General features: G+C 47.8%; 45 non-coding genes across 45 annotated transcripts; 22 read left to right on the top strand and 23 right to left on the bottom strand.

Annotated features, from left to right (window-relative positions):
- Positions 1–142: 142 nt before the first annotated feature.
- Positions 143–258, bottom strand: LOC141313350 (U5 spliceosomal RNA). Its single transcript, XR_012349424.1, has one exon. It is a non-coding gene; the product is annotated as a U5 spliceosomal RNA (small nuclear RNA).
- A 399-nt stretch (positions 259–657) lies between these two features.
- Positions 658–728, top strand: trnag-gcc (transfer RNA glycine (anticodon GCC)). The gene has a single exon. It is a non-coding gene; the product is annotated as a tRNA-Gly (tRNA).
- A 569-nt stretch (positions 729–1,297) lies between these two features.
- On the top strand, positions 1,298–1,369 carry trnad-guc (transfer RNA aspartic acid (anticodon GUC)). Its single transcript has one exon. It is a non-coding gene; the product is annotated as a tRNA-Asp (tRNA).
- Positions 1,370–1,472: 103 nt separating this feature from the next.
- trnar-ucu (transfer RNA arginine (anticodon UCU)) lies at positions 1,473–1,544 on the bottom strand. The gene has a single exon. It is a non-coding gene; the product is annotated as a tRNA-Arg (tRNA).
- Positions 1,545–2,049: 505 nt separating this feature from the next.
- Positions 2,050–2,165, bottom strand: LOC141313351 (U5 spliceosomal RNA). The gene has a single exon (XR_012349425.1). It is a non-coding gene; the product is annotated as a U5 spliceosomal RNA (small nuclear RNA).
- A 399-nt stretch (positions 2,166–2,564) lies between these two features.
- trnag-gcc (transfer RNA glycine (anticodon GCC)) lies at positions 2,565–2,635 on the top strand. Its single transcript has one exon. It is a non-coding gene; the product is annotated as a tRNA-Gly (tRNA).
- Positions 2,636–3,379: 744 nt separating this feature from the next.
- Positions 3,380–3,451, bottom strand: trnar-ucu (transfer RNA arginine (anticodon UCU)). Its single transcript has one exon. It is a non-coding gene; the product is annotated as a tRNA-Arg (tRNA).
- A 505-nt stretch (positions 3,452–3,956) lies between these two features.
- LOC141313352 (U5 spliceosomal RNA) lies at positions 3,957–4,072 on the bottom strand. Its single transcript, XR_012349426.1, has one exon. It is a non-coding gene; the product is annotated as a U5 spliceosomal RNA (small nuclear RNA).
- A 399-nt stretch (positions 4,073–4,471) lies between these two features.
- trnag-gcc (transfer RNA glycine (anticodon GCC)) lies at positions 4,472–4,542 on the top strand. The gene has a single exon. It is a non-coding gene; the product is annotated as a tRNA-Gly (tRNA).
- Positions 4,543–5,111: 569 nt separating this feature from the next.
- On the top strand, positions 5,112–5,183 carry trnad-guc (transfer RNA aspartic acid (anticodon GUC)). Its single transcript has one exon. It is a non-coding gene; the product is annotated as a tRNA-Asp (tRNA).
- A 679-nt stretch (positions 5,184–5,862) lies between these two features.
- Positions 5,863–5,978, bottom strand: LOC141313353 (U5 spliceosomal RNA). The gene has a single exon (XR_012349427.1). It is a non-coding gene; the product is annotated as a U5 spliceosomal RNA (small nuclear RNA).
- Positions 5,979–6,377: 399 nt separating this feature from the next.
- On the top strand, positions 6,378–6,448 carry trnag-gcc (transfer RNA glycine (anticodon GCC)). The gene has a single exon. It is a non-coding gene; the product is annotated as a tRNA-Gly (tRNA).
- Positions 6,449–7,017: 569 nt separating this feature from the next.
- Positions 7,018–7,089, top strand: trnad-guc (transfer RNA aspartic acid (anticodon GUC)). Its single transcript has one exon. It is a non-coding gene; the product is annotated as a tRNA-Asp (tRNA).
- A 679-nt stretch (positions 7,090–7,768) lies between these two features.
- Positions 7,769–7,884, bottom strand: LOC141313354 (U5 spliceosomal RNA). Its single transcript, XR_012349428.1, has one exon. It is a non-coding gene; the product is annotated as a U5 spliceosomal RNA (small nuclear RNA).
- A 399-nt stretch (positions 7,885–8,283) lies between these two features.
- trnag-gcc (transfer RNA glycine (anticodon GCC)) lies at positions 8,284–8,354 on the top strand. The gene has a single exon. It is a non-coding gene; the product is annotated as a tRNA-Gly (tRNA).
- A 569-nt stretch (positions 8,355–8,923) lies between these two features.
- Positions 8,924–8,995, top strand: trnad-guc (transfer RNA aspartic acid (anticodon GUC)). Its single transcript has one exon. It is a non-coding gene; the product is annotated as a tRNA-Asp (tRNA).
- Positions 8,996–9,098: 103 nt separating this feature from the next.
- Positions 9,099–9,170, bottom strand: trnar-ucu (transfer RNA arginine (anticodon UCU)). Its single transcript has one exon. It is a non-coding gene; the product is annotated as a tRNA-Arg (tRNA).
- Positions 9,171–9,675: 505 nt separating this feature from the next.
- LOC141313356 (U5 spliceosomal RNA) lies at positions 9,676–9,791 on the bottom strand. The gene has a single exon (XR_012349429.1). It is a non-coding gene; the product is annotated as a U5 spliceosomal RNA (small nuclear RNA).
- A 399-nt stretch (positions 9,792–10,190) lies between these two features.
- On the top strand, positions 10,191–10,261 carry trnag-gcc (transfer RNA glycine (anticodon GCC)). The gene has a single exon. It is a non-coding gene; the product is annotated as a tRNA-Gly (tRNA).
- A 744-nt stretch (positions 10,262–11,005) lies between these two features.
- Positions 11,006–11,077, bottom strand: trnar-ucu (transfer RNA arginine (anticodon UCU)). Its single transcript has one exon. It is a non-coding gene; the product is annotated as a tRNA-Arg (tRNA).
- Positions 11,078–11,582: 505 nt separating this feature from the next.
- On the bottom strand, positions 11,583–11,698 carry LOC141313357 (U5 spliceosomal RNA). Its single transcript, XR_012349430.1, has one exon. It is a non-coding gene; the product is annotated as a U5 spliceosomal RNA (small nuclear RNA).
- Positions 11,699–12,097: 399 nt separating this feature from the next.
- On the top strand, positions 12,098–12,168 carry trnag-gcc (transfer RNA glycine (anticodon GCC)). The gene has a single exon. It is a non-coding gene; the product is annotated as a tRNA-Gly (tRNA).
- A 569-nt stretch (positions 12,169–12,737) lies between these two features.
- trnad-guc (transfer RNA aspartic acid (anticodon GUC)) lies at positions 12,738–12,809 on the top strand. Its single transcript has one exon. It is a non-coding gene; the product is annotated as a tRNA-Asp (tRNA).
- Positions 12,810–13,488: 679 nt separating this feature from the next.
- LOC141313358 (U5 spliceosomal RNA) lies at positions 13,489–13,604 on the bottom strand. Its single transcript, XR_012349431.1, has one exon. It is a non-coding gene; the product is annotated as a U5 spliceosomal RNA (small nuclear RNA).
- A 399-nt stretch (positions 13,605–14,003) lies between these two features.
- On the top strand, positions 14,004–14,074 carry trnag-gcc (transfer RNA glycine (anticodon GCC)). Its single transcript has one exon. It is a non-coding gene; the product is annotated as a tRNA-Gly (tRNA).
- Positions 14,075–14,818: 744 nt separating this feature from the next.
- trnar-ucu (transfer RNA arginine (anticodon UCU)) lies at positions 14,819–14,890 on the bottom strand. The gene has a single exon. It is a non-coding gene; the product is annotated as a tRNA-Arg (tRNA).
- Positions 14,891–15,395: 505 nt separating this feature from the next.
- LOC141313360 (U5 spliceosomal RNA) lies at positions 15,396–15,511 on the bottom strand. The gene has a single exon (XR_012349433.1). It is a non-coding gene; the product is annotated as a U5 spliceosomal RNA (small nuclear RNA).
- Positions 15,512–15,910: 399 nt separating this feature from the next.
- On the top strand, positions 15,911–15,981 carry trnag-gcc (transfer RNA glycine (anticodon GCC)). Its single transcript has one exon. It is a non-coding gene; the product is annotated as a tRNA-Gly (tRNA).
- A 569-nt stretch (positions 15,982–16,550) lies between these two features.
- Positions 16,551–16,622, top strand: trnad-guc (transfer RNA aspartic acid (anticodon GUC)). The gene has a single exon. It is a non-coding gene; the product is annotated as a tRNA-Asp (tRNA).
- Positions 16,623–16,725: 103 nt separating this feature from the next.
- Positions 16,726–16,797, bottom strand: trnag-ucc (transfer RNA glycine (anticodon UCC)). The gene has a single exon. It is a non-coding gene; the product is annotated as a tRNA-Gly (tRNA).
- A 504-nt stretch (positions 16,798–17,301) lies between these two features.
- Positions 17,302–17,417, bottom strand: LOC141313361 (U5 spliceosomal RNA). The gene has a single exon (XR_012349435.1). It is a non-coding gene; the product is annotated as a U5 spliceosomal RNA (small nuclear RNA).
- A 399-nt stretch (positions 17,418–17,816) lies between these two features.
- trnag-gcc (transfer RNA glycine (anticodon GCC)) lies at positions 17,817–17,887 on the top strand. Its single transcript has one exon. It is a non-coding gene; the product is annotated as a tRNA-Gly (tRNA).
- A 744-nt stretch (positions 17,888–18,631) lies between these two features.
- trnar-ucu (transfer RNA arginine (anticodon UCU)) lies at positions 18,632–18,703 on the bottom strand. Its single transcript has one exon. It is a non-coding gene; the product is annotated as a tRNA-Arg (tRNA).
- Positions 18,704–19,208: 505 nt separating this feature from the next.
- Positions 19,209–19,324, bottom strand: LOC141313362 (U5 spliceosomal RNA). The gene has a single exon (XR_012349436.1). It is a non-coding gene; the product is annotated as a U5 spliceosomal RNA (small nuclear RNA).
- Positions 19,325–19,723: 399 nt separating this feature from the next.
- On the top strand, positions 19,724–19,794 carry trnag-gcc (transfer RNA glycine (anticodon GCC)). The gene has a single exon. It is a non-coding gene; the product is annotated as a tRNA-Gly (tRNA).
- Positions 19,795–20,363: 569 nt separating this feature from the next.
- On the top strand, positions 20,364–20,435 carry trnad-guc (transfer RNA aspartic acid (anticodon GUC)). Its single transcript has one exon. It is a non-coding gene; the product is annotated as a tRNA-Asp (tRNA).
- Positions 20,436–20,538: 103 nt separating this feature from the next.
- trnag-ucc (transfer RNA glycine (anticodon UCC)) lies at positions 20,539–20,610 on the bottom strand. Its single transcript has one exon. It is a non-coding gene; the product is annotated as a tRNA-Gly (tRNA).
- Positions 20,611–21,114: 504 nt separating this feature from the next.
- Positions 21,115–21,230, bottom strand: LOC141313363 (U5 spliceosomal RNA). Its single transcript, XR_012349437.1, has one exon. It is a non-coding gene; the product is annotated as a U5 spliceosomal RNA (small nuclear RNA).
- Positions 21,231–21,629: 399 nt separating this feature from the next.
- trnag-gcc (transfer RNA glycine (anticodon GCC)) lies at positions 21,630–21,700 on the top strand. The gene has a single exon. It is a non-coding gene; the product is annotated as a tRNA-Gly (tRNA).
- Positions 21,701–22,269: 569 nt separating this feature from the next.
- Positions 22,270–22,341, top strand: trnad-guc (transfer RNA aspartic acid (anticodon GUC)). The gene has a single exon. It is a non-coding gene; the product is annotated as a tRNA-Asp (tRNA).
- A 103-nt stretch (positions 22,342–22,444) lies between these two features.
- Positions 22,445–22,516, bottom strand: trnag-ucc (transfer RNA glycine (anticodon UCC)). Its single transcript has one exon. It is a non-coding gene; the product is annotated as a tRNA-Gly (tRNA).
- A 504-nt stretch (positions 22,517–23,020) lies between these two features.
- LOC141313364 (U5 spliceosomal RNA) lies at positions 23,021–23,136 on the bottom strand. The gene has a single exon (XR_012349438.1). It is a non-coding gene; the product is annotated as a U5 spliceosomal RNA (small nuclear RNA).
- A 399-nt stretch (positions 23,137–23,535) lies between these two features.
- Positions 23,536–23,606, top strand: trnag-gcc (transfer RNA glycine (anticodon GCC)). The gene has a single exon. It is a non-coding gene; the product is annotated as a tRNA-Gly (tRNA).
- Positions 23,607–24,175: 569 nt separating this feature from the next.
- trnad-guc (transfer RNA aspartic acid (anticodon GUC)) lies at positions 24,176–24,247 on the top strand. Its single transcript has one exon. It is a non-coding gene; the product is annotated as a tRNA-Asp (tRNA).
- Positions 24,248–24,350: 103 nt separating this feature from the next.
- On the bottom strand, positions 24,351–24,422 carry trnag-ucc (transfer RNA glycine (anticodon UCC)). The gene has a single exon. It is a non-coding gene; the product is annotated as a tRNA-Gly (tRNA).
- Between the last annotated feature and the right edge of the window lie 465 nt (positions 24,423–24,887).

The following is a 24,887-nucleotide window of genomic DNA, read 5'->3' on the forward strand; positions in this document are numbered from 1 at the left end:
TCTTTCCATGCTGGCTGAAAAAAATGTGAAGTTGCGACACAGGAAGCGCAAAGGCTGCAAACACGGTCCACGAGAAAGCACGCTTTGCTCCAATGCACATTGGTGTGTGGTCAGATTTAGTCTGCTATTGAAACTGCAGTGCAGCTCTGCTGTGAGCAGAGCACCCAAAAATACAGGTCACTCGGAAAGGTTCCCCTCCACGGAAATCTTTAGTAAAAGGCGAAAGATTTATGCGTCTATGAAGAGAAACTCGAGTTGTGTGCCCATGCGCTTGAGCATGTGCGCTCCCTGTGGTAAACCACTATACTCACAAAGGGTAATCTAGGGTGCCGATAAGATTTTCATCTCCCCCTCACTCCAAATGGGAGGAGTAAAAGTTAAAAAGTCTCTTCCATCATCCATTCTCGCCTGCCACACAGGAGGCCTGGCTCTGATTCCCGGGCAAATGCAGGAACAGAGTTCTTTTAAGTAAGGGGTGTGTGTTTGCATGTGTGTGGGATTCTTTAAAATGAGCCTTGAAGGCCAAGCCTGATTTGCTAGAAGGAGCTCCAAACTTTGCATATTGACCCAACCCCCCTTTACCTGGATTTGACGTGTAACAGTTACGCACCATTACTAAATCCAGGGCAATGTGAAGGCCGAAAGTCTCCCAGCCGAGCATTGGTGGTTCAGTGGTAGAATTCTCGCCTGCCACGCGGGAGACCCGGGTCCGATTCCCGGCCAATGCAGGAACGGAGTGCTTTTAATTAAGTTGTGTGTGTGCTTGCATGTGTGTAAGGTTCTTTAAAATGAAGCCTGATTTACTTGAAGGAGCTCCAACCTTTGCATACCGACCAACCCCCGTTCCCTGCCGAATCTTTTCAGAAACTCATTAGTCCGTCTATATTCGTCAAATGCCTATAAAACTTGTTCACTTTATCTATAGGTTGACGAAGTTTAGCAGTGGGCAATATACTCGTAAATGCGGTGTTAATTCCAAACGTTCTCCCTCCTTTCCGAGCATTGGTGGTTCAGTGGTAGAATTCTAGCAGTGGGCGATATGATCCACGTAAATGCGATGTTACTGCCACATGATTTCCCATCCTTTTTTTCATGTTCCCATTATGAAAAGTAAAAAAAAATAGTAATAATAGTAAAGTGGTCCAAATGAGGACCCCCTGTAATGTGTAGCATTCAAGATATTGGGAGACTCAATAAGATCAAGGCAGGTTGATTTGTTTTTTTCATGGAGTAGTGGCTCCTTATGCTGATGTCGGTGAAGTCAAGTCGGCTGGGGGCGGAGAACAGCGGGTACAGCTCCTCGTTAGTATAGTGGACAGTATCTCCGCCTGTCACGCGGAAGACCGGGGTTCGATTCCCCGACGGGGAGACCCAGCTCTTTGCTGCTGCTGAACGACTCATCCAAAAGATTTTGGTGCTGACAGAGGTCACAGAAGGAGTTCTGCTTCAACGTCAGCCAGAGCCAAAACAAATGCGTTGGCCGGGAATCGAACCCGGGTCAACTGCTTAGAAGGCAGCTATGCTCACCACTATACCACCAACGCAAGTTCCCGACTCCAGCTTTTAGCCATCTGAAAAGAATGCTTGAAATGCACAAGTCACTGATAGGGCAAAAGGAGCTGAAGCCATCTTTGTTTGTATCCCGTCATGTACGAGAGAGTGCTGTCTTTCCATGCGGGCTAAAGAAATCTGGAGCTGCGACGCAGAAAGCGCAAAGGCCGCAAGTACAGAACGTGGTGAGGCGCGCTTCGTTCCACCGCCCATTGGCTGGTGGCCAGTTTTACTCTTGACACTCCAATACAGCTCTGTTGTGAGCAGAAAAGAATGCTGGAAGTACATAAGTCACTGACAGGGCCAAAGTAGCTGAAGCCCAAGGTTTGGATCCCATCATGTCATGAGAGTGCTGTCTTTCCATGCTGGCTGAAAAAAAATGTGAAGTTGCGACACAGGAAGCGCAAAGGCTGCAAACACGGTCCACGAGAAAGCACGCTTTGCTCCAATGCACATTGGTGTGTGGTCAGATTTAGTCTGCTATTGAAACTGCAGTGCAGCTCTGCTGTGAGCAGAGCACCCAAAAATACAGGTCACTCGGAAAGGTTCCCCTCCACGGAAATCTTTAGTAAAAGGCGAAAGATTTATGCGTCTATGAAGAGAAACTCGAGTTGTGTGCCCATGCGCTTGAGCATGTGCGCTCCCTGTGGTAAACCACTATACTCACAAAGGGTAATCTAGGGTGCCGATAAGATTTTCATCTCCCCCTCACTCCAAATGGGAGGAGTAAAAGTTAAAAAGTCTCTTCCATCATCCATTCTCGCCTGCCACACAGGAGGCCTGGCTCTGATTCCCGGGCAAATGCAGGAACAGAGTTCTTTTAAGTAAGGGGTGTGTGTTTGCATGTGTGTGGGATTCTTTAAAATGAGCCTTGAAGGCCAAGCCTGATTTGCTAGAAGGAGCTCCAAACTTTGCATATTGACCCAACCCCCCTTTACCTGGATTTGACGTGTAACAGTTACGCACCATTACTAAATCCAGGGCAATGTGAAGGCCGAAAGTCTCCCAGCCGAGCATTGGTGGTTCAGTGGTAGAATTCTCGCCTGCCACGCGGGAGACCCGGGTCCGATTCCCGGCCAATGCAGGAACGGAGTGCTTTTAATTAAGTTGTGTGTGTGCTTGCATGTGTGTAAGGTTCTTTAAAATGAAGCCTGATTTACTTGAAGGAGCTCCAACCTTTGCATAGCGACCAACCCCCGTTCCCTGCCGAATCTTTTCAGAAACTCATTAGTCCGTCTATATTCGTCAAATGCCTATAAAACTTGTTCACTTTATCTATAGGTTGACGAAGTTTAGCAGTGGGCAATATACTCGTAAATGCGGTGTTAATTCCAAACGTTCTCCCTCCTTTCCGAGCATTGGTGGTTCAGTGGTAGAATTCTAGCAGTGGGCGATATGATCCACGTAAATGCGATGTTACTGCCACATGATTTCCCATCCTTTTTTTCATGTTCCCATTATGAAAAGTAAAAAAAAATAGTAATAATAGTAAAGTGGTCCAAATGAGGACCCCCTGTAATGCGTAGCATTCAAGATATTGGGAGACTCAATAAGATCAAGGCAGGTTGATTTGTTTTTTTCATGGAGTAGTGGCTCCTTATGCTGATGTCGGTGAAGTCAAGTCGGCTGGGGGCGGAGAACAGCGGGTACAGCTCCTCGTTAGTATAGTGGACAGTTTCTCCGCCTGTCACGCGGAAGACCGGGGTTCGATTCCCTGACGGGGAGACCCAGCTCTTTGCTGCTGCTGAACGACTCATCCAAAAGATTTTGGTGCTGACAGAGGTCACAGAAGGAGTTCTGCTTCAACGTCAGCCAGAGCCAAAACAAATGCGTTGGCCGGGAATCGAACCCGGGTCAACTGCTTAGAAGGCAGCTATGCTCACCACTATACCACCAACGCAAGTTCCCGACTCCAGCTTTTAGCCATCTGAAAAGAATGCTTGAAATGCACAAGTCACTGATAGGGCAAAAGGAGCTGAAGCCATCTTTGTTTGTATCCCGTCATGTACGAGAGAGTGCTGTCTTTCCATGCGGGCTAAAGAAATCTGGAGCTGCGACGCAGAAAGCGCAAAGGCCGCAAGTACAGAACGTGGTGAGGCGCGCTTCGTTCCACCGCCCATTGGCTGGTGGCCAGTTTTACTCTTGACACTCCAATACAGCTCTGTTGTGAGCAGAAAAGAATGCTGGAAGTACATAAGTCACTGACAGGGCCAAAGTAGCTGAAGCCCAAGGTTTGGATCCCATCATGTCATGAGAGTGCTGTCTTTCCATGCTGGCTGAAAAAAAATGTGAAGTTGCGACACAGGAAGCGCAAAGGCTGCAAACACGGTCCACGAGAAAGCACGCTTTGCTCCAATGCACATTGGTGTGTGGTCAGATTTAGTCTGCTATTGAAACTGCAGTGCAGCTCTGCTGTGAGCAGAGCACCCAAAAATACAGGTCACTCGGAAAGGTTCCCCTCCACGGAAATCTTTAGTAAAAGGCGAAAGATTTATGCGTCTATGAAGAGAAACTCGAGTTGTGTGCCCATGCGCTTGAGCATGTGCGCTCCCTGTGGTAAACCACTATACTCACAAAGGGTAATCTAGGGTGCCGATAAGATTTTCATCTCCCCCTCACTCCAAATGGGAGGAGTAAAAGTTAAAAAGTCTCTTCCATCATCCATTCTCGCCTGCCACACAGGAGGCCTGGCTCTGATTCCCGGGCAAATGCAGGAACAGAGTTCTTTTAAGTAAGGGGTGTGTGTTTGCATGTGTGTGGGATTCTTTAAAATGAGCCTTGAAGGCCAAGCCTGATTTGCTAGAAGGAGCTCCAAACTTTGCATATTGACCCAACCCCCCTTTACCTGGATTTGACGTGTAACAGTTACGCACCATTACTAAATCCAGGGCAATGTGAAGGCCGAAAGTCTCCCAGCTGAGCATTGGTGGTTCAGTGGTAGAATTCTCGCCTGCCACGCGGGAGACCCGGGTCCGATTCCCGGCCAATGCAGGAACGGAGTGCTTTTAATTAAGTTGTGTGTGTGCTTGCATGTGTGTAAGGTTCTTTAAAATGAAGCCTGATTTACTTGAAGGAGCTCCAACCTTTGCATACCGACCAACCCCCGTTCCCTGCCGAATCTTTTCAGAAACTCATTAGTCCGTCTATATTCGTCAAATGCCTATAAAACTTGTTCACTTTATCTATAGGTTGACGAAGTTTAGCAGTGGGCAATATACTCGTAAATGCGGTGTTAATTCCAAACGTTCTCCCTCCTTTCCGAGCATTGGTGGTTCAGTGGTAGAATTCTAGCAGTGGGCGATATGATCCACGTAAATGCGATGTTACTGCCACATGATTTCCCATCCTTTTTTTCATGTTCCCATTATGAAAAGTAAAAAAAAATAGTAATAATAGTAAAGTGGTCCAAATGAGGACCCCCTGTAATGTGTAGCATTCAAGATATTGGGAGACTCAATAAGATCAAGGCAGGTTGATTTGTTTTTTTCATGGAGTAGTGGCTCCTTATGCTGATGTCGGTGAAGTCAAGTCGGCTGGGGGCGAAGCACAGCGGGTACAGCTCCTCGTTAGTATAGTGGACAGTATCTCCGCCTGTCACGCGGAAGACCGGGGTTCGATTCCCCGACGGGGAGACCCAGCTCTTTCCTGCTGCTGAACGACTCATCCAAAAGATTTTGGTGCTGACAGAGGTCACAGAAGGAGTTCTGCTTCAACGTCAGCCAGAGCCAAAACAAATGCGTTGGCCGGGAATCGAACCCGGGTCAACTGCTTGGAAGGCAGCTATGCTCACCACTATACCACCAACACAAGTTCCCGACTCCAGCTTTTAGCCATCTGAAAAGAATGCTTGAAACGCACAAGTCAATGATAGGGCAAAAGGAGCTGAAGCCATCTTTGTTTGTATCCCGTCATGTACGAGAGAGTGCTGTCTTTCCATGCGGGCTAAAGAAATCTGGAGCTGCGACGCAGAAAGCGCAAAGGCCGCAAGTACAGAACGTGGTGAGGCGCGCTTCGTTCCACCGCCCATTGGCTGGTGGCCAGTTTTACTCTTGACACTCCAATACAGCTCTGTTGTGAGCAGAAAAGAATGCTGGAAGTACATAAGTCACTGACAGGGCCAAAGTAGCTGAAGCCCAAGGTTTGGATCCCATCATGTCATGAGAGTGCTGTCTTTCCATGCTGGCTGAAAAAAATGTGAAGTTGCGACACAGGAAGCGCAAAGGCTGCAAACACGGTCCACGAGAAAGCACGCTTTGCTCCAATGCACATTGGTGTGTGGTCAGATTTAGTCTGCTATTGAAACTGCAGTGCAGCTCTGCTGTGAGCAGAGCACCCAAAAATACAGGTCACTCGGAAAGGTTCCCCTCCACGGAAATCTTTAGTAAAAGGCGAAAGATTTATGCGTCTATGAAGAGAAACTCGAGTTGTGTGCCCATGCGCTTGAGCATGTGCGCTCCCTGTGGTAAACCACTATACTCACAAAGGGTAATCTAGGGTGCCGATAAGATTTTCATCTCCCCCTCACTCCAAATGGGAGGAGTAAAAGTTAAAAAGTCTCTTCCATCATCCATTCTCGCCTGCCACACAGGAGGCCTGGCTCTGATTCCCGGGCAAATGCAGGAACAGAGTTCTTTTAAGTAAGGGGTGTGTGTTTGCATGTGTGTGGGATTCTTTAAAATGAGCCTTGAAGGCCAAGCCTGATTTGCTAGAAGGAGCTCCAAACTTTGCATATTGACCCAACCCCCCTTTACCTGGATTTGACGTGTAACAGTTACGCACCATTACTAAATCCAGGGCAATGTGAAGGCCGAAAGTCTCCCAGCCGAGCATTGGTGGTTCAGTGGTAGAATTCTCGCCTGCCACGCGGGAGACCCGGGTCCGATTCCCGGCCAATGCAGGAACGGAGTGCTTTTAATTAAGTTGTGTGTGTGCTTGCATGTGTGTAAGGTTCTTTAAAATGAAGCCTGATTTACTTGAAGGAGCTCCAACCTTTGCATACCGACCAACCCCCGTTCCCTGCCGAATCTTTTCAGAAACTCATTAGTCCGTCTATATTCGTCAAATGCCTATAAAACTTGTTCACTTTATCTATAGGTTGACGAAGTTTAGCAGTGGGCAATATACTCGTAAATGCGGTGTTAATTCCAAACGTTCTCCCTCCTTTCCGAGCATTGGTGGTTCAGTGGTAGAATTCTAGCAGTGGGCGATATGATCCACGTAAATGCGATGTTACTGCCACATGATTTCCCATCCTTTTTTTCATGTTCCCATTATGAAAAGTAAAAAAAAATAGTAATAATAGTAAAGTGGTCCAAATGAGGACCCCCTGTAATGTGTAGCATTCAAGATATTGGGAGACTCAATAAGATCAAGGCAGGTTGATTTGTTTTTTTCATTGAGTAGTGGCTCCCTATGCTGATGTCGGTGAAGTCAAGTCGGCTGGGGGCGAAGCACAGCGGGTACAGCTCCTCGTTAGTATAGTGGACAGTATCTCCGCCTGTCACGCGGAAGACCGGGGTTCGATTCCCCGACGGGGAGACCCAGCTCTTTCCTGCTGCTGAACGACTCATCCAAAAGATTTTGGTGCTGACAGAGGTCACAGAAGGAGTTCTGCTTCAACGTCAGCCAGAGCCAAAACAAATGTGTTGGCCGGGAATCGAACCCGGGTCAACTGCTTGGAAGGCAGCTATGCTCACCACTATACCACCAACGCAAGTTCCCGACTCCAGCTTTTAGCCATCTGAAAAGAATGCTTGAAATGCACAAGTCAATGATAGGGCAAAAGGAGCTGAAGCCATCTTTGTTTGTATCCCGTCATGTACGAGAGAGTGCTGTCTTTCCATGCGGGCTAAAGAAATCTGGAGCTGCGACGCAGAAAGCGCAAAGGCCGCAAGTACAGAACGTGGTGAGGCGCGCTTCGTTCCACCGCCCATTGGCTGGTGGCCAGTTTTACTCTTGACACTCCAATACAGCTCTGTTGTGAGCAGAAAAGAATTCTGGAAGTACATAAGTCACTGACAGGGCCAAAGTAGCTGAAGCCCAAGGTTTGGATCCCATCATGTCATGAGAGTGCTGTCTTTCCATGCTGGCTGAAAAAAATGTGAAGTTGCGACACAGGAAGCGCAAAGGCTGCAAACACGGTCCACGAGAAAGCACGCTTTGCTCCAATGCACATTGGTGTGTGGTCAGATTTAGTCTGCTATTGAAACTGCAGTGCAGCTCTGCTGTGAGCAGAGCACCCAAAAATACAGGTCACTCGGAAAGGTTCCCCTCCACGGAAATCTTTAGTAAAAGGCGAAAGATTTATGCGTCTATGAAGAGAAACTCGAGTTGTGTGCCCATGCGCTTGAGCATGTGCGCTCCCTGTGGTAAACCACTATACTCACAAAGGGTAATCTAGGGTGCCGATAAGATTTTCATCTCCCCCTCACTCCAAATGGGAGGAGTAAAAGTTAAAAAGTCTCTTCCATCATCCATTCTCGCCTGCCACACAGGAGGCCTGGCTCTGATTCCCGGGCAAATGCAGGAACAGAGTTCTTTTAAGTAAGGGGTGTGTGTTTGCATGTGTGTGGGATTCTTTAAAATGAGCCTTGAAGGCCAAGCCTGATTTGCTAGAAGGAGCTCCAAACTTTGCATATTGACCCAACCCCCCTTTACCTGGATTTGACGTGTAACAGTTACGCACCATTACTAAATCCAGGGCAATGTGAAGGCCGAAAGTCTCCCAGCCGAGCATTGGTGGTTCAGTGGTAGAATTCTCGCCTGCCACGCGGGAGACCCGGGTCCGATTCCCGGCCAATGCAGGAACGGAGTGCTTTTAATTAAGTTGTGTGTGTGCTTGCATGTGTGTAAGGTTCTTTAAAATGAAGCCTGATTTACTTGAAGGAGCTCCAACCTTTGCATACCGACCAACCCCCGTTCCCTGCCGAATCTTTTCAGAAACTCATTAGTCCGTCTATATTCGTCAAATGCCTATAAAACTTGTTCACTTTATCTATAGGTTGACGAAGTTTAGCAGTGGGCAATATACTCGTAAATGCGGTGTTAATTCCAAACGTTCTCCCTCCTTTCCGAGCATTGGTGGTTCAGTGGTAGAATTCTAGCAGTGGGCGATATGATCCACGTAAATGCGATGTTACTGCCACATGATTTCCCATCCTTTTTTTCATGTTCCCATTATGAAAAGTAAAAAAAAATAGTAATAATAGTAAAGTGGTCCAAATGAGGACCCCCTGTAATGTGTAGCATTCAAGATATTGGGAGACTCAATAAGATCAAGGCAGGTTGATTTGTTTTTTTCATGGAGTAGTGGCTCCTTATGCTGATGTCGGTGAAGTCAAGTCGGCTGGGGGCGGAGAACAGCGGGTACAGCTCCTCGTTAGTATAGTGGACAGTATCTCCGCCTGTCACGCGGAAGACCGGGGTTCGATTCCCCGACGGGGAGACCCAGCTCTTTGCTGCTGCTGAACGACTCATCCAAAAGATTTTGGTGCTGACAGAGGTCACAGAAGGAGTTCTGCTTCAACGTCAGCCAGAGCCAAAACAAATGCGTTGGCCGGGAATCGAACCCGGGTCAACTGCTTAGAAGGCAGCTATGCTCACCACTATACCACCAACGCAAGTTCCCGACTCCAGCTTTTAGCCATCTGAAAAGAATGCTTGAAATGCACAAGTCACTGATAGGGCAAAAGGAGCTGAAGCCATCTTTGTTTGTATCCCGTCATGTACGAGAGAGTGCTGTCTTTCCATGCGGGCTAAAGAAATCTGGAGCTGCGACGCAGAAAGCGCAAAGGCCGCAAGTACAGAACGTGGTGAGGCGCGCTTCGTTCCACCGCCCATTGGCTGGTGGCCAGTTTTACTCTTGACACTCCAATACAGCTCTGTTGTGAGCAGAAAAGAATGCTGGAAGTACATAAGTCACTGACAGGGCCAAAGTAGCTGAAGCCCAAGGTTTGGATCCCATCATGTCATGAGAGTGCTGTCTTTCCATGCTGGCTGAAAAAAAATGTGAAGTTGCGACACAGGAAGCGCAAAGGCTGCAAACACGGTCCACGAGAAAGCACGCTTTGCTCCAATGCACATTGGTGTGTGGTCAGATTTAGTCTGCTATTGAAACTGCAGTGCAGCTCTGCTGTGAGCAGAGCACCCAAAAATACAGGTCACTCGGAAAGGTTCCCCTCCACGGAAATCTTTAGTAAAAGGCGAAAGATTTATGCGTCTATGAAGAGAAACTCGAGTTGTGTGCCCATGCGCTTGAGCATGTGCGCTCCCTGTGGTAAACCACTATACTCACAAAGGGTAATCTAGGGTGCCGATAAGATTTTCATCTCCCCCTCACTCCAAATGGGAGGAGTAAAAGTTAAAAAGTCTCTTCCATCATCCATTCTCGCCTGCCACACAGGAGGCCTGGCTCTGATTCCCGGGCAAATGCAGGAACAGAGTTCTTTTAAGTAAGGGGTGTGTGTTTGCATGTGTGTGGGATTCTTTAAAATGAGCCTTGAAGGCCAAGCCTGATTTGCTAGAAGGAGCTCCAAACTTTGCATATTGACCCAACCCCCCTTTACCTGGATTTGACGTGTAACAGTTACGCACCATTACTAAATCCAGGGCAATGTGAAGGCCGAAAGTCTCCCAGCCGAGCATTGGTGGTTCAGTGGTAGAATTCTCGCCTGCCACGCGGGAGACCCGGGTCCGATTCCCGGCCAATGCAGGAACGGAGTGCTTTTAATTAAGTTGTGTGTGTGCTTGCATGTGTGTAAGGTTCTTTAAAATGAAGCCTGATTTACTTGAAGGAGCTCCAACCTTTGCATACCGACCAACCCCCGTTCCCTGCCGAATCTTTTCAGAAACTCATTAGTCCGTCTATATTCGTCAAATGCCTATAAAACTTGTTCACTTTATCTATAGGTTGACGAAGTTTAGCAGTGGGCAATATACTCGTAAATGCGGTGTTAATTCCAAACGTTCTCCCTCCTTTCCGAGCATTGGTGGTTCAGTGGTAGAATTCTAGCAGTGGGCGATATGATCCACGTAAATGCGATGTTACTGCCACATGATTTCCCATCCTTTTTTTCATGTTCCCATTATGAAAAGTAAAAAAAAATAGTAATAATAGTAAAGTGGTCCAAATGAGGACCCCCTGTAATGCGTAGCATTCAAGATATTGGGAGACTCAATAAGATCAAGGCAGGTTGATTTGTTTTTTTCATGGAGTAGTGGCTCCTTATGCTGATGTCGGTGAAGTCAAGTCGGCTGGGGGCGGAGAACAGCGGGTACAGCTCCTCGTTAGTATAGTGGACAGTTTCTCCGCCTGTCACGCGGAAGACCGGGGTTCGATTCCCTGACGGGGAGACCCAGCTCTTTGCTGCTGCTGAACGACTCATCCAAAAGATTTTGGTGCTGACAGAGGTCACAGAAGGAGTTCTGCTTCAACGTCAGCCAGAGCCAAAACAAATGCGTTGGCCGGGAATCGAACCCGGGTCAACTGCTTAGAAGGCAGCTATGCTCACCACTATACCACCAACGCAAGTTCCCGACTCCAGCTTTTAGCCATCTGAAAAGAATGCTTGAAATGCACAAGTCACTGATAGGGCAAAAGGAGCTGAAGCCATCTTTGTTTGTATCCCGTCATGTACGAGAGAGTGCTGTCTTTCCATGCGGGCTAAAGAAATCTGGAGCTGCGACGCAGAAAGCGCAAAGGCCGCAAGTACAGAACGTGGTGAGGCGCGCTTCGTTCCACCGCCCATTGGCTGGTGGCCAGTTTTACTCTTGACACTCCAATACAGCTCTGTTGTGAGCAGAAAAGAATGCTGGAAGTACATAAGTCACTGACAGGGCCAAAGTAGCTGAAGCCCAAGGTTTGGATCCCATCATGTCATGAGAGTGCTGTCTTTCCATGCTGGCTGAAAAAAAATGTGAAGTTGCGACACAGGAAGCGCAAAGGCTGCAAACACGGTCCACGAGAAAGCACGCTTTGCTCCAATGCACATTGGTGTGTGGTCAGATTTAGTCTGCTATTGAAACTGCAGTGCAGCTCTGCTGTGAGCAGAGCACCCAAAAATACAGGTCACTCGGAAAGGTTCCCCTCCACGGAAATCTTTAGTAAAAGGCGAAAGATTTATGCGTCTATGAAGAGAAACTCGAGTTGTGTGCCCATGCGCTTGAGCATGTGCGCTCCCTGTGGTAAACCACTATACTCACAAAGGGTAATCTAGGGTGCCGATAAGATTTTCATCTCCCCCTCACTCCAAATGGGAGGAGTAAAAGTTAAAAAGTCTCTTCCATCATCCATTCTCGCCTGCCACACAGGAGGCCTGGCTCTGATTCCCGGGCAAATGCAGGAACAGAGTTCTTTTAAGTAAGGGGTGTGTGTTTGCATGTGTGTGGGATTCTTTAAAATGAGCCTTGAAGGCCAAGCCTGATTTGCTAGAAGGAGCTCCAAACTTTGCATATTGACCCAACCCCCCTTTACCTGGATTTGACGTGTAACAGTTACGCACCATTACTAAATCCAGGGCAATGTGAAGGCCGAAAGTCTCCCAGCTGAGCATTGGTGGTTCAGTGGTAGAATTCTCGCCTGCCACGCGGGAGACCCGGGTCCGATTCCCGGCCAATGCAGGAACGGAGTGCTTTTAATTAAGTTGTGTGTGTGCTTGCATGTGTGTAAGGTTCTTTAAAATGAAGCCTGATTTACTTGAAGGAGCTCCAACCTTTGCATACCGACCAACCCCCGTTCCCTGCCGAATCTTTTCAGAAACTCATTAGTCCGTCTATATTCGTCAAATGCCTATAAAACTTGTTCACTTTATCTATAGGTTGACGAAGTTTAGCAGTGGGCAATATACTCGTAAATGCGGTGTTAATTCCAAACGTTCTCCCTCCTTTCCGAGCATTGGTGGTTCAGTGGTAGAATTCTAGCAGTGGGCGATATGATCCACGTAAATGCGATGTTACTGCCACATGATTTCCCATCCTTTTTTTCATGTTCCCATTATGAAAAGTAAAAAAAAATAGTAATAATAGTAAAGTGGTCCAAATGAGGACCCCCTGTAATGTGTAGCATTCAAGATATTGGGAGACTCAATAAGATCAAGGCAGGTTGATTTGTTTTTTTCATGGAGTAGTGGCTCCTTATGCTGATGTCGGTGAAGTCAAGTCGGCTGGGGGCGAAGCACAGCGGGTACAGCTCCTCGTTAGTATAGTGGACAGTATCTCCGCCTGTCACGCGGAAGACCGGGGTTCGATTCCCCGACGGGGAGACCCAGCTCTTTCCTGCTGCTGAACGACTCATCCAAAAGATTTTGGTGCTGACAGAGGTCACAGAAGGAGTTCTGCTTCAACGTCAGCCAGAGCCAAAACAAATGCGTTGGCCGGGAATCGAACCCGGGTCAACTGCTTGGAAGGCAGCTATGCTCACCACTATACCACCAACACAAGTTCCCGACTCCAGCTTTTAGCCATCTGAAAAGAATGCTTGAAACGCACAAGTCAATGATAGGGCAAAAGGAGCTGAAGCCATCTTTGTTTGTATCCCGTCATGTACGAGAGAGTGCTGTCTTTCCATGCGGGCTAAAGAAATCTGGAGCTGCGACGCAGAAAGCGCAAAGGCCGCAAGTACAGAACGTGGTGAGGCGCGCTTCGTTCCACCGCCCATTGGCTGGTGGCCAGTTTTACTCTTGACACTCCAATACAGCTCTGTTGTGAGCAGAAAAGAATGCTGGAAGTACATAAGTCACTGACAGGGCCAAAGTAGCTGAAGCCCAAGGTTTGGATCCCATCATGTCATGAGAGTGCTGTCTTTCCATGCTGGCTGAAAAAAATGTGAAGTTGCGACACAGGAAGCGCAAAGGCTGCAAACACGGTCCACGAGAAAGCACGCTTTGCTCCAATGCACATTGGTGTGTGGTCAGATTTAGTCTGCTATTGAAACTGCAGTGCAGCTCTGCTGTGAGCAGAGCACCCAAAAATACAGGTCACTCGGAAAGGTTCCCCTCCACGGAAATCTTTAGTAAAAGGCGAAAGATTTATGCGTCTATGAAGAGAAACTCGAGTTGTGTGCCCATGCGCTTGAGCATGTGCGCTCCCTGTGGTAAACCACTATACTCACAAAGGGTAATCTAGGGTGCCGATAAGATTTTCATCTCCCCCTCACTCCAAATGGGAGGAGTAAAAGTTAAAAAGTCTCTTCCATCATCCATTCTCGCCTGCCACACAGGAGGCCTGGCTCTGATTCCCGGGCAAATGCAGGAACAGAGTTCTTTTAAGTAAGGGGTGTGTGTTTGCATGTGTGTGGGATTCTTTAAAATGAGCCTTGAAGGCCAAGCCTGATTTGCTAGAAGGAGCTCCAAACTTTGCATATTGACCCAACCCCCCTTTACCTGGATTTGACGTGTAACAGTTACGCACCATTACTAAATCCAGGGCAATGTGAAGGCCGAAAGTCTCCCAGCCGAGCATTGGTGGTTCAGTGGTAGAATTCTCGCCTGCCACGCGGGAGACCCGGGTCCGATTCCCGGCCAATGCAGGAACGGAGTGCTTTTAATTAAGTTGTGTGTGTGCTTGCATGTGTGTAAGGTTCTTTAAAATGAAGCCTGATTTACTTGAAGGAGCTCCAACCTTTGCATACCGACCAACCCCCGTTCCCTGCCGAATCTTTTCAGAAACTCATTAGTCCGTCTATATTCGTCAAATGCCTATAAAACTTGTTCACTTTATCTATAGGTTGACGAAGTTTAGCAGTGGGCAATATACTCGTAAATGCGGTGTTAATTCCAAACGTTCTCCCTCCTTTCCGAGCATTGGTGGTTCAGTGGTAGAATTCTAGCAGTGGGCGATATGATCCACGTAAATGCGATGTTACTGCCACATGATTTCCCATCCTTTTTTTCATGTTCCCATTATGAAAAGTAAAAAAAAATAGTAATAATAGTAAAGTGGTCCAAATGAGGACCCCCTGTAATGTGTAGCATTCAAGATATTGGGAGACTCAATAAGATCAAGGCAGGTTGATTTGTTTTTTTCATTGAGTAGTGGCTCCCTATGCTGATGTCGGTGAAGTCAAGTCGGCTGGGGGCGAAGCACAGCGGGTACAGCTCCTCGTTAGTATAGTGGACAGTTTCTCCGCCTGTCACGCGGAAGACCGGGGTTCGATTCCCCGACGGGGAGACCCAGCTCTTTGCTGCTGCTGAACGACTCATCCAAAAGATTTTGGTGCTGACAGAGGTCACAGAAGGAGTTCTGCTTCAACGTCAGCCAGAGCCAAAACAAATGCGTTGGCCGGGAATCGAACCCGGGTCAACTGCTTAGAAGGCAGCTATGCTCACCACTATACCACCAACGCAAGTTCCCGACTCCAGCTTTTAGCCATCTGAAAAGAATGCTTGAAATGCACAAGTCACTGATAGGGCAAAAGGAGCTGAAGCCATCTTTGTTTGTATCCCGTCATGTACGAGAGAGTGCTGTCTTTCCATGCGGGCTAAAGAAATCTGGAGCTGCGACGCAGAAAGCGCAAAGGCCGCAAGTACAGAACGTGGTGAGGCGCGCTTCGTTCCACCGCCCATTGGCTGGTGGCCAGTTTTACTCTTGACACTCCAATACAGCTCTGTTGTGAGCAGAAAAGAATGCTGGAAGTACATAAGTCACTGACAGGGCCAAAGTAGCTGAAGCCCAAGGTTTGGATCCCATCATGTCATGAGAGTGCTGTCTTTCCATGCTGGCTGAAAAAAAATGTGAAGTTGCGACACAGGAAGCGCAAAGGCTGCAAACACGGTCCACGAGAAAGCACGCTTTGCTCCAATGCACATTGGTGTGTGGTCAGATTTAGTCTGCTATTGAAACTGCAGTGCAGCTCTGCTGTGAGCAGAGCACCCAAAAATACAGGTCACTCGGAAAGGTTCCCCTCCACGGAAATCTTTAGTAAAAGGCGAAAGATTTATGCGTCTATGAAGAGAAACTCGAGTTGTGTGCCCATGCGCTTGAGCATGTGCGCTCCCTGTGGTAAACCACTATACTCACAAAGGGTAATCTAGGGTGCCGATAAGATTTTCATCTCCCCCTCACTCCAAATGGGAGGAGTAAAAGTTAAAAAGTCTCTTCCATCATCCATTCTCGCCTGCCACACAGGAGGCCTGGCTCTGATTCCCGGGCAAATGCAGGAACAGAGTTCTTTTAAGTAAGGGGTGTGTGTTTGCATGTGTGTGGGATTCTTTAAAATGAGCCTTGAAGGCCAAGCCTGATTTGCTAGAAGGAGCTCCAAACTTTGCATATTGACCCAACCCCCCTTTACCTGGATTTGACGTGTAACAGTTACGCACCATTACTAAATCCAGGGCAATGTGAAGGCCGAAAGTCTCCCAGCCGAGCATTGGTGGTTCAGTGGTAGAATTCTCGCCTGCCACGCGGGAGACCCGGGTCCGATTCCCGGCCAATGCAGGAACGGAGTGCTTTTAATTAAGTTGTGTGTGTGCTTGCATGTGTGTAAGGTTCTTTAAAATGAAGCCTGATTTACTTGAAGGAGCTCCAACCTTTGCATACCGACCAACCCCCGTTCCCTGCCGAATCTTTTCAGAAACTCATTAGTCCGTCTATATTCGTCAAATGCCTATAAAACTTGTTCACTTTATCTATAGGTTGACGAAGTTTAGCAGTGGGCAATATACTCGTAAATGCGGTGTTAATTCCAAACGTTCTCCCTCCTTTCCGAGCATTGGTGGTTCAGTGGTAGAATTCTAGCAGTGGGCGATATGATCCACGTAAATGCGATGTTACTGCCACATGATTTCCCATCCTTTTTTTCATGTTCCCATTATGAAAAGTAAAAAAAAATAGTAATAATAGTAAAGTGGTCCAAATGAGGACCCCCTGTAATGTGTAGCATTCAAGATATTGGGAGACTCAATAAGATCAAGGCAGGTTGATTTGTTTTTTTCATGGAGTAGTGGCTCCTTATGCTGATGTCGGTGAAGTCAAGTCGGCTGGGGGCGAAGCACAGCGGGTACAGCTCCTCGTTAGTATAGTGGACAGTATCTCCGCCTGTCACGCGGAAGACCGGGGTTCGATTCCCCGACGGGGAGACCCAGCTCTTTCCTGCTGCTGAACGACTCATCCAAAAGATTTTGGTGCTGACAGAGGTCACAGAAGGAGTTCTGCTTCAACGTCAGCCAGAGCCAAAACAAATGCGTTGGCCGGGAATCGAACCCGGGTCAACTGCTTGGAAGGCAGCTATGCTCACCACTATACCACCAACGCAAGTTCCCGACTCCAGCTTTTAGCCATCTGAAAAGAATGCTTGAAATGCACAAGTCAATGATAGGGCAAAAGGAGCTGAAGCCATCTTTGTTTGTATCCCGTCATGTACGAGAGAGTGCTGTCTTTCCATGCGGGCTAAAGAAATCTGGAGCTGCGACGCAGAAAGCGCAAAGGCCGCAAGTACAGAACGTGGTGAGGCGCGCTTCGTTCCACCGCCCATTGGCTGGTGGCCAGTTTTACTCTTGACACTCCAATACAGCTCTGTTGTGAGCAGAAAAGAATGCTGGAAGTACATAAGTCACTGACAGGGCCAAAGTAGCTGAAGCCCAAGGTTTGGATCCCATCATGTCATGAGAGTGCTGTCTTTCCATGCTGGCTGAAAAAAATGTGAAGTTGCGACACAGGAAGCGCAAAGGCTGCAAACACGGTCCACGAGAAAGCACGCTTTGCTCCAATGCACATTGGTGTGTGGTCAGATTTAGTCTGCTATTGAAACTGCAGTGCAGCTCTGCTGTGAGCAGAGCACCCAAAAATACAGGTCACTCGGAAAGGTTCCCCTCCACGGAAATCTTTAGTAAAAGGCGAAAGATTTATGCGTCTATGAAGAGAAACTCGAGTTGTGTGCCCATGCGCTTGAGCATGTGCGCTCCCTGTGGTAAACCACTATACTCACAAAGGGTAATCTAGGGTGCCGATAAGATTTTCATCTCCCCCTCACTCCAAATGGGAGGAGTAAAAGTTAAAAAGTCTCTTCCATCATCCATTCTCGCCTGCCACACAGGAGGCCTGGCTCTGATTCCCGGGCAAATGCAGGAACAGAGTTCTTTTAAGTAAGGGGTGTGTGTTTGCATGTGTGTGGGATTCTTTAAAATGAGCCTTGAAGGCCAAGCCTGATTTGCTAGAAGGAGCTCCAAACTTTGCATATTGACCCAACCCCCCTTTACCTGGATTTGACGTGTAACAGTTACGCACCATTACTAAATCCAGGGCAATGTGAAGGCCGAAAGTCTCCCAGCCGAGCATTGGTGGTTCAGTGGTAGAATTCTCGCCTGCCACGCGGGAGACCCGGGTCCGATTCCCGGCCAATGCAGGAACGGAGTGCTTTTAATTAAGTTGTGTGTGTGCTTGCATGTGTGTAAGGTTCTTTAAAATGAAGCCTGATTTACTTGAAGGAGCTCCAACCTTTGCATACCGACCAACCCCCGTTCCCTGCCGAATCTTTTCAGAAACTCATTAGTCCGTCTATATTCGTCAAATGCCTATAAAACTTGTTCACTTTATCTATAGGTTGACGAAGTTTAGCAGTGGGCAATATACTCGTAAATGCGGTGTTAATTCCAAACGTTCTCCCTCCTTTCCGAGCATTGGTGGTTCAGTGGTAGAATTCTAGCAGTGGGCGATATGATCCACGTAAATGCGATGTTACTGCCACATGATTTCCCATCCTTTTTTTCATGTTCCCATTATGAAAAGTAAAAAAAAATAGTAATAATAGTAAAGTGGTCCAAATGAGGACCCCCTGTAATGTGTAGCATTCAAGATATTGGGAGACTCAATAAGATCAAGGCAGGTTGATTTGTTTTTTTCATTGAGTAGTGGCTCCCTATGCTGATGTCGGTGAAGTCAAGTCGGCTGGGGGCGAAGCACAGCGGGTACAGCTCCTCGTTAGTATAGTGGACAGTTTCTCCGCCTGTCACGCGGAAGACCGGGGTTCGATTCCCCGACGGGGAGACCCAGCTCTTTGCTGCTGCTGAACGACTCATCCAAAAGATTTTGGTGCTGACAGAGGTCACAGAAGGAGTTCTGCTTCAACGTCAGCCAGAGCCAAAACAAATGCGTTGGCCGGGAATCGAACCCGGGTCAACTGCTTAGAAGGCAGCTATGCTCACCACTATACCACCAACGCAAGTTCCCGACTCCAGCTTTTAGCCATCTGAAAAGAATGCTTGAAATGCACAAGTCACTGATAGGGCAAAAGGAGCTGAAGCCATCTTTGTTTGTATCCCGTCATGTACGAGAGAGTGCTGTCTTTCCATGCGGGCTAAAGAAATCTGGAGCTGCGACGCAGAAAGCGCAAAGGCCGCAAGTACAGAACGTGGTGAGGCGCGCTTCGTTCCACCGCCCATTGGCTGGTGGCCAGTTTTACTCTTGACACTCCAATACAGCTCTGTTGTGAGCAGAAAAGAATGCTGGAAGTACATAAGTCACTGACAGGGCCAAAGTAGCTGAAGCCCAAGGTTTGGATCCCATCATGTCATGAGAGTGCTGTCTTTCCATGCTGGCTGAAAAAAAATGTGAAGTTGCGACACAGGAAGCGCAAAGGCTGCAAACACGGTCCACGAGAAAGCACGCTTTGCTCCAATGCACATTGGTGTGTGGTCAGATTTAGTCTGCTATTGAAACTGCAGTGCAGCTCTGCTGTGAGCAGAGCACCCAAAAATACAGGTCACTCGGAAAGGTTCCCCTCCACGGAAATCTTTAGTAAAAGGCGAAAGATTTATGCGTCTATGAAGAGAAACTCGAGTTGTGTGCCCATGCGCTTGAGCATGTGCGCTCCCTGTGGTAAACCACTATACTCACAAAGGGTAATCTAGGGTGCCGATAAGATTTTCATCTCCCCCTCACTCCAAATGGGAGGAGTAAAAGTTAAAAAGTCTCTTCCATCATCCATTCTCGCCTGCCACACAGGAGGCCTGGCTCTGATTCCCGGGCAAATGCAGGAACAGAGTTCTTTTAAGTAAGGGGTGTGTGTTTGCATGTGTGTGGGATTCTTTAAAATGAGCCTTGAAGGCCAAGCCTGATTTGCTAGAAGGAGCTCCAAACTTTGCATATTGACCCAACCCCCCTTTACCTGGATTTGACGTGTAACAGTTACGCACCATTACTAAATCCAGGGCAATGTGAAGGCCGAAAGTCTCCCAGCCGAGCATTGGTGGTTCAGTGGTAGAATTCTCGCCTGCCACGCGGGAGACCCGGGTCCGATTCCCGGCCAATGCAGGAACGGAGTGCTTTTAATTAAGTTGTGTGTGTGCTTGCATGTGTGTAAGGTTCTTTAAAATGAAGCCTGATTTACTTGAAGGAGCTCCAACCTTTGCATACCGACCAACCCCCGTTCCCTGCCGAATCTTTTCAGAAACTCATTAGTCCGTCTATATTCGTCAAATGCCTATAAAACTTGTTCACTTTATCTATAGGTTGACGAAGTTTAGCAGTGGGCAATATACTCGTAAATGCGGTGTTAATTCCAAACGTTCTCCCTCCTTTCCGAGCATTGGTGGTTCAGTGGTAGAATTCTAGCAGTGGGCGATATGATCCACGTAAATGCGATGTTACTGCCACATGATTTCCCATCCTTTTTTTCATGTTCCCATTATGAAAAGTAAAAAAAAATAGTAATAATAGTAAAGTGGTCCAAATGAGGACCCCCTGTAATGTGTAGCATTCAAGATATTGGGAGACTCAATAAGATCAAGGCAGGTTGATTTGTTTTTTTCATGGAGTAGTGGCTCCTTATGCTGATGTCGGTGAAGTCAAGTCGGCTGGGGGCGAAGCACAGCGGGTACAGCTCCTCGTTAGTATAGTGGACAGTATCTCCGCCTGTCACGCGGAAGACCGGGGTTCGATTCCCCGACGGGGAGACCCAGCTCTTTCCTGCTGCTGAACGACTCATCCAAAAGATTTTGGTGCTGACAGAGGTCACAGAAGGAGTTCTGCTTCAACGTCAGCCAGAGCCAAAACAAATGCGTTGGCCGGGAATCGAACCCGGGTCAACTGCTTGGAAGGCAGCTATGCTCACCACTATACCACCAACGCAAGTTCCCGACTCCAGCTTTTAGCCATCTGAAAAGAATGCTTGAAATGCACAAGTCAATGATAGGGCAAAAGGAGCTGAAGCCATCTTTGTTTGTATCCCGTCATGTACGAGAGAGTGCTGTCTTTCCATGCGGGCTAAAGAAATCTGGAGCTGCGACGCAGAAAGCGCAAAGGCCGCAAGTACAGAACGTGGTGAGGCGCGCTTCGTTCCACCGCCCATTGGCTGGTGGCCAGTTTTACTCTTGACACTCCAATACAGCTCTGTTGTGAGCAGAAAAGAATGCTGGAAGTACATAAGTCACTGACAGGGCCAAAGTAGCTGAAGCCCAAGGTTTGGATCCCATCATGTCATGAGAGTGCTGTCTTTCCATGCTGGCTGAAAAAAATGTGAAGTTGCGACACAGGAAGCGCAAAGGCTGCAAACACGGTCCACGAGAAAGCACGCTTTGCTCCAATGCACATTGGTGTGTGGTCAGATTTAGTCTGCTATTGAAACTGCAGTGCAGCTCTGCTGTGAGCAGAGCACCCAAAAATACAGGTCACTCGGAAAGGTTCCCCTCCACGGAAATCTTTAGTAAAAGGCGAAAGATTTATGCGTCTATGAAGAGAAACTCGAGTTGTGTGCCCATGCGCTTGAGCATGTGCGCTCCCTGTGGTAAACCACTATACTCACAAAGGGTAATCTAGGGTGCCGATAAGATTTTCATCTCCCCCTCACTCCAAATGGGAGGAGTAAAAGTTAAAAAGTCTCTTCCATCATCCATTCTCGCCTGCCACACAGGAGGCCTGGCTCTGATTCCCGGGCAAATGCAGGAACAGAGTTCTTTTAAGTAAGGGGTGTGTGTTTGCATGTGTGTGGGATTCTTTAAAATGAGCCTTGAAGGCCAAGCCTGATTTGCTAGAAGGAGCTCCAAACTTTGCATATTGACCCAACCCCCCTTTACCTGGATTTGACGTGTAACAGTTACGCACCATTACTAAATCCAGGGCAATGTGAAGGCCGAAAGTCTCCCAGCCGAGCATTGGTGGTTCAGTGGTAGAATTCTCGCCTGCCACGCGGGAGACCCGGGTCCGATTCCCGGCCAATGCAGGAACGGAGTGCTTTTAATTAAGTTGTGTGTGTGCTTGCATGTGTGTAAGGTTCTTTAAAATGAAGCCTGATTTACTTGAAGGAGCTCCAACCTTTGCATACCGACCAACCCCCGTTCCCTGCCGAATCTTTTCAGAAACTCATTAGTCCGTCTATATTCGTCAAATGCCTATAAAACTTGTTCACTTTATCTATAGGTTGACGAAGTTTAGCAGTGGGCAATATACTCGTAAATGCGGTGTTAATTCCAAACGTTCTCCCTCCTTTCCGAGCATTGGTGGTTCAGTGGTAGAATTCTAGCAGTGGGCGATATGATCCACGTAAATGCGATGTTACTGCCACATGATTTCCCATCCTTTTTTTCATGTTCCCATTATGAAAAGTAAAAAAAAATAGTAATAATAGTAAAGTGGTCCAAATGAGGACCCCCTGTAATGTGTAGCATTCAAGATATTGGGAGACTCAATAAGATCAAGGCAGGTTGATTTGTTTTTTTCATTGAGTAGTGGCTCCCTATGCTGATGTCGGTGAAGTCAAGTCGGCTGGGGGCGAAGCACAGCGGGTACAGCTCCTCGTTAGTATAGTGGACAGTATCTCCGCCTGTCACGCGGAAGACCGGGGTTCGATTCCCCGACGGGGAGACCCAGCTCTTTCCTGCTGCTGAACGACTCATCCAAAAGATTTTGGTGCTGACAGAGGTCACAGAAGGAGTTCTGCTTCAACGTCAGCCAGAGCCAAAACAAATGCGTTGGCCGGGAATCGAACCCGGGTCAACTGCTTGGAAGGCAGCTATGCTCACCACTATACCACCAACGCAAGTTCCCGACTCCAGCTTTTAGCCATCTGAAAAGAATGCTTGAAATGCACAAGTCAATGATAGGGCAAAAGGAGCTGAAGCCATCTTTGTTTGTATCCCGTCATGTACGAGAGAGTGCTGTCTTTCCATGCGGGCTAAAGAAATCTGGAGCTGCGACGCAGAAAGCGCAAAGGCCGCAAGTACAGAACGTGGTGAGGCGCGCTTCGTTCCACCGCCCATTGGCTGGTGGCCAGTTTTACTCTTGACACTCCAATACAGCTCTGTTGTGAGCAGAAAAGAATGCTGGAAGTACATAAGTCACTGACAGGGCCAAAGTAGCTGAAGCCCAAGGTTTGGATCCCATCATGTCATGAGAGTGCTGTCTTTCCATGCTGGCTGAAAAAAATGTGAAGTTGCGACACAGGAAGCGCAAAGGCTGCAAACACGGTCCACGAGAAAGCACGCTTTGCTCCAATGCACATTGGTGTGTGGTCAGATTTAGTCTGCTATTGAAACTGCAGTGCAGCTCTGCTGTGAGCAGAGCACCCAAAAATACAGGTCACTCGGAAAGGTTCCCCTCCACGGAAATCTTTAGTAAAAGGCGAAAGATTTATGCGTCTATGAAGAGAAACTCGAGTTGTGTGCCCATGCGCTTGAGCATGTGCGCTCCCTGTGGTAAACCACTATACTCACAAAGGGTAATCTAGGGTGCCGATAAGATTTTCATCTCCCCCTCACTCCAAATGGGAGGAGTAAAAGTTAAAAAGTCTCTTCCATCATCCATTCTCGCCTGCCACACAGGAGGCCTGGCTCTGATTCCCGGGCAAATGCAGGAACAGAGTTCTTTTAAGTAAGGGGTGTGTGTTTGCATGTGTGTGGGATTCTTTAAAATGAGCCTTGAAGGCCAAGCCTGATTTGCTAGAAGGAGCTCCAAACTTTGCATATTGACCCAACCCCCCTTTACCTGGATTTGACGTGTAACAGTTACGCACCATTACTAAATCCAGGGCAATGTGAAGGCCGAAAGTCTCCCAGCCGAGCATTGGTGGTTCAGTGGTAGAATTCTCGCCTGCCACGCGGGAGACCCGGGTCCGATTCCCGGCCAATGCAGGAACGGAGTGCTTTTAATTAAGTTGTGTGTGTGCTTGCATGTGTGTAAGGTTCTTTAAAATGAAGCCTGATTTACTTGAAGGAGCTCCAACCTTTGCATACCGACCAACCCCCGTTCCCTGCCGAATCTTTTCAGAAACTCATTAGTCCGTCTATATTCGTCAAATGCCTATAAAACTTGTTCACTTTATCTATAGGTTGACGAAGTTTAGCAGTGGGCAATATACTCGTAAATGCGGTGTTAATTCCAAACGTTCTCCCTCCTTTCCGAGCATTGGTGGTTCAGTGGTAGAATTCTAGCAGTGGGCGATATGATCCACGTAAATGCGATGTTACTGCCACATGATTTCCCATCCTTTTTTTCATGTTCCCATTATGAAAAGTAAAAAAAAATAGTAATAATAGTAAAGTGGTCCAAATGAGGACCCCCTGTAATGTGTAGCATTCAAGATATTGGGAGACTCAATAAGATCAAGGCAGGTTGATTTGTTTTTTTCATGGAGTAGTGGCTCCTTATGCTGATGTCGGTGAAGTCAAGTCGGCTGGGGGCGGAGAACAGTGGGTACAGCTCCTCGTTAGTATAGTGGACAGTATCTCCGCCTGTCACGCGGAAGACCGGGGTTCGATTCCCCGACGGGGAGACCCAGCTCTTTGCTGCTGCTGAACGACTCATCCAAAAGATTTTGGTGCTGACAGAGGTCACAGAAGGAGTTCTGCTTCAACGTCAGCCAGAGCCAAAACAAATGCGTTGGCCGGGAATCGAACCCGGGTCAACTGCTTGGAAGGCAGCTATGCTCACCACTATACCACCAACGCAAGTTCCCGACTCCAGCTTTTAGCCATCTGAAAAGAATGCTTGAAATGCACAAGTCACTGATAGGGCAAAAGGAGCTGAAGCCATCTTTGTTTGTATCCCGTCATGTACGAGAGAGTGCTGTCTTTCCATGCGGGCTAAAGAAATCTGGAGCTGCGACGCAGAAAGCGCAAAGGCCGCAAGTACAGAACGTGGTGAGGCGCGCTTCGTTCCACCGCCCATTGGCTGGTGGCCAGTTTTACTCTTGACACTCCAATACAGCTCTGTTGTGAGCAGAAAAGAATGCTGGAAGTACATAAGTCACTGACAGGGCCAAAGTAGCTGAAGCCCAAGGTTTGGATCCCATCATGTCATGAGAGTGCTGTCTTTCCATGCTGGCTGAAAAAAAATGTGAAGTTGCGACACAGGAAGCGCAAAGGCTGCAAACACGGTCCACGAGAAAGCACGCTTTGCTCCAATGCACATTG

Source organism: Garra rufa, unplaced genomic scaffold (assembly GCF_049309525.1).
Source record: "Garra rufa unplaced genomic scaffold, GarRuf1.0 hap1_unplaced_007, whole genome shotgun sequence".
In the NCBI taxonomy this organism is placed as follows: domain Eukaryota; kingdom Metazoa; phylum Chordata; class Actinopteri; order Cypriniformes; family Cyprinidae; genus Garra; species Garra rufa.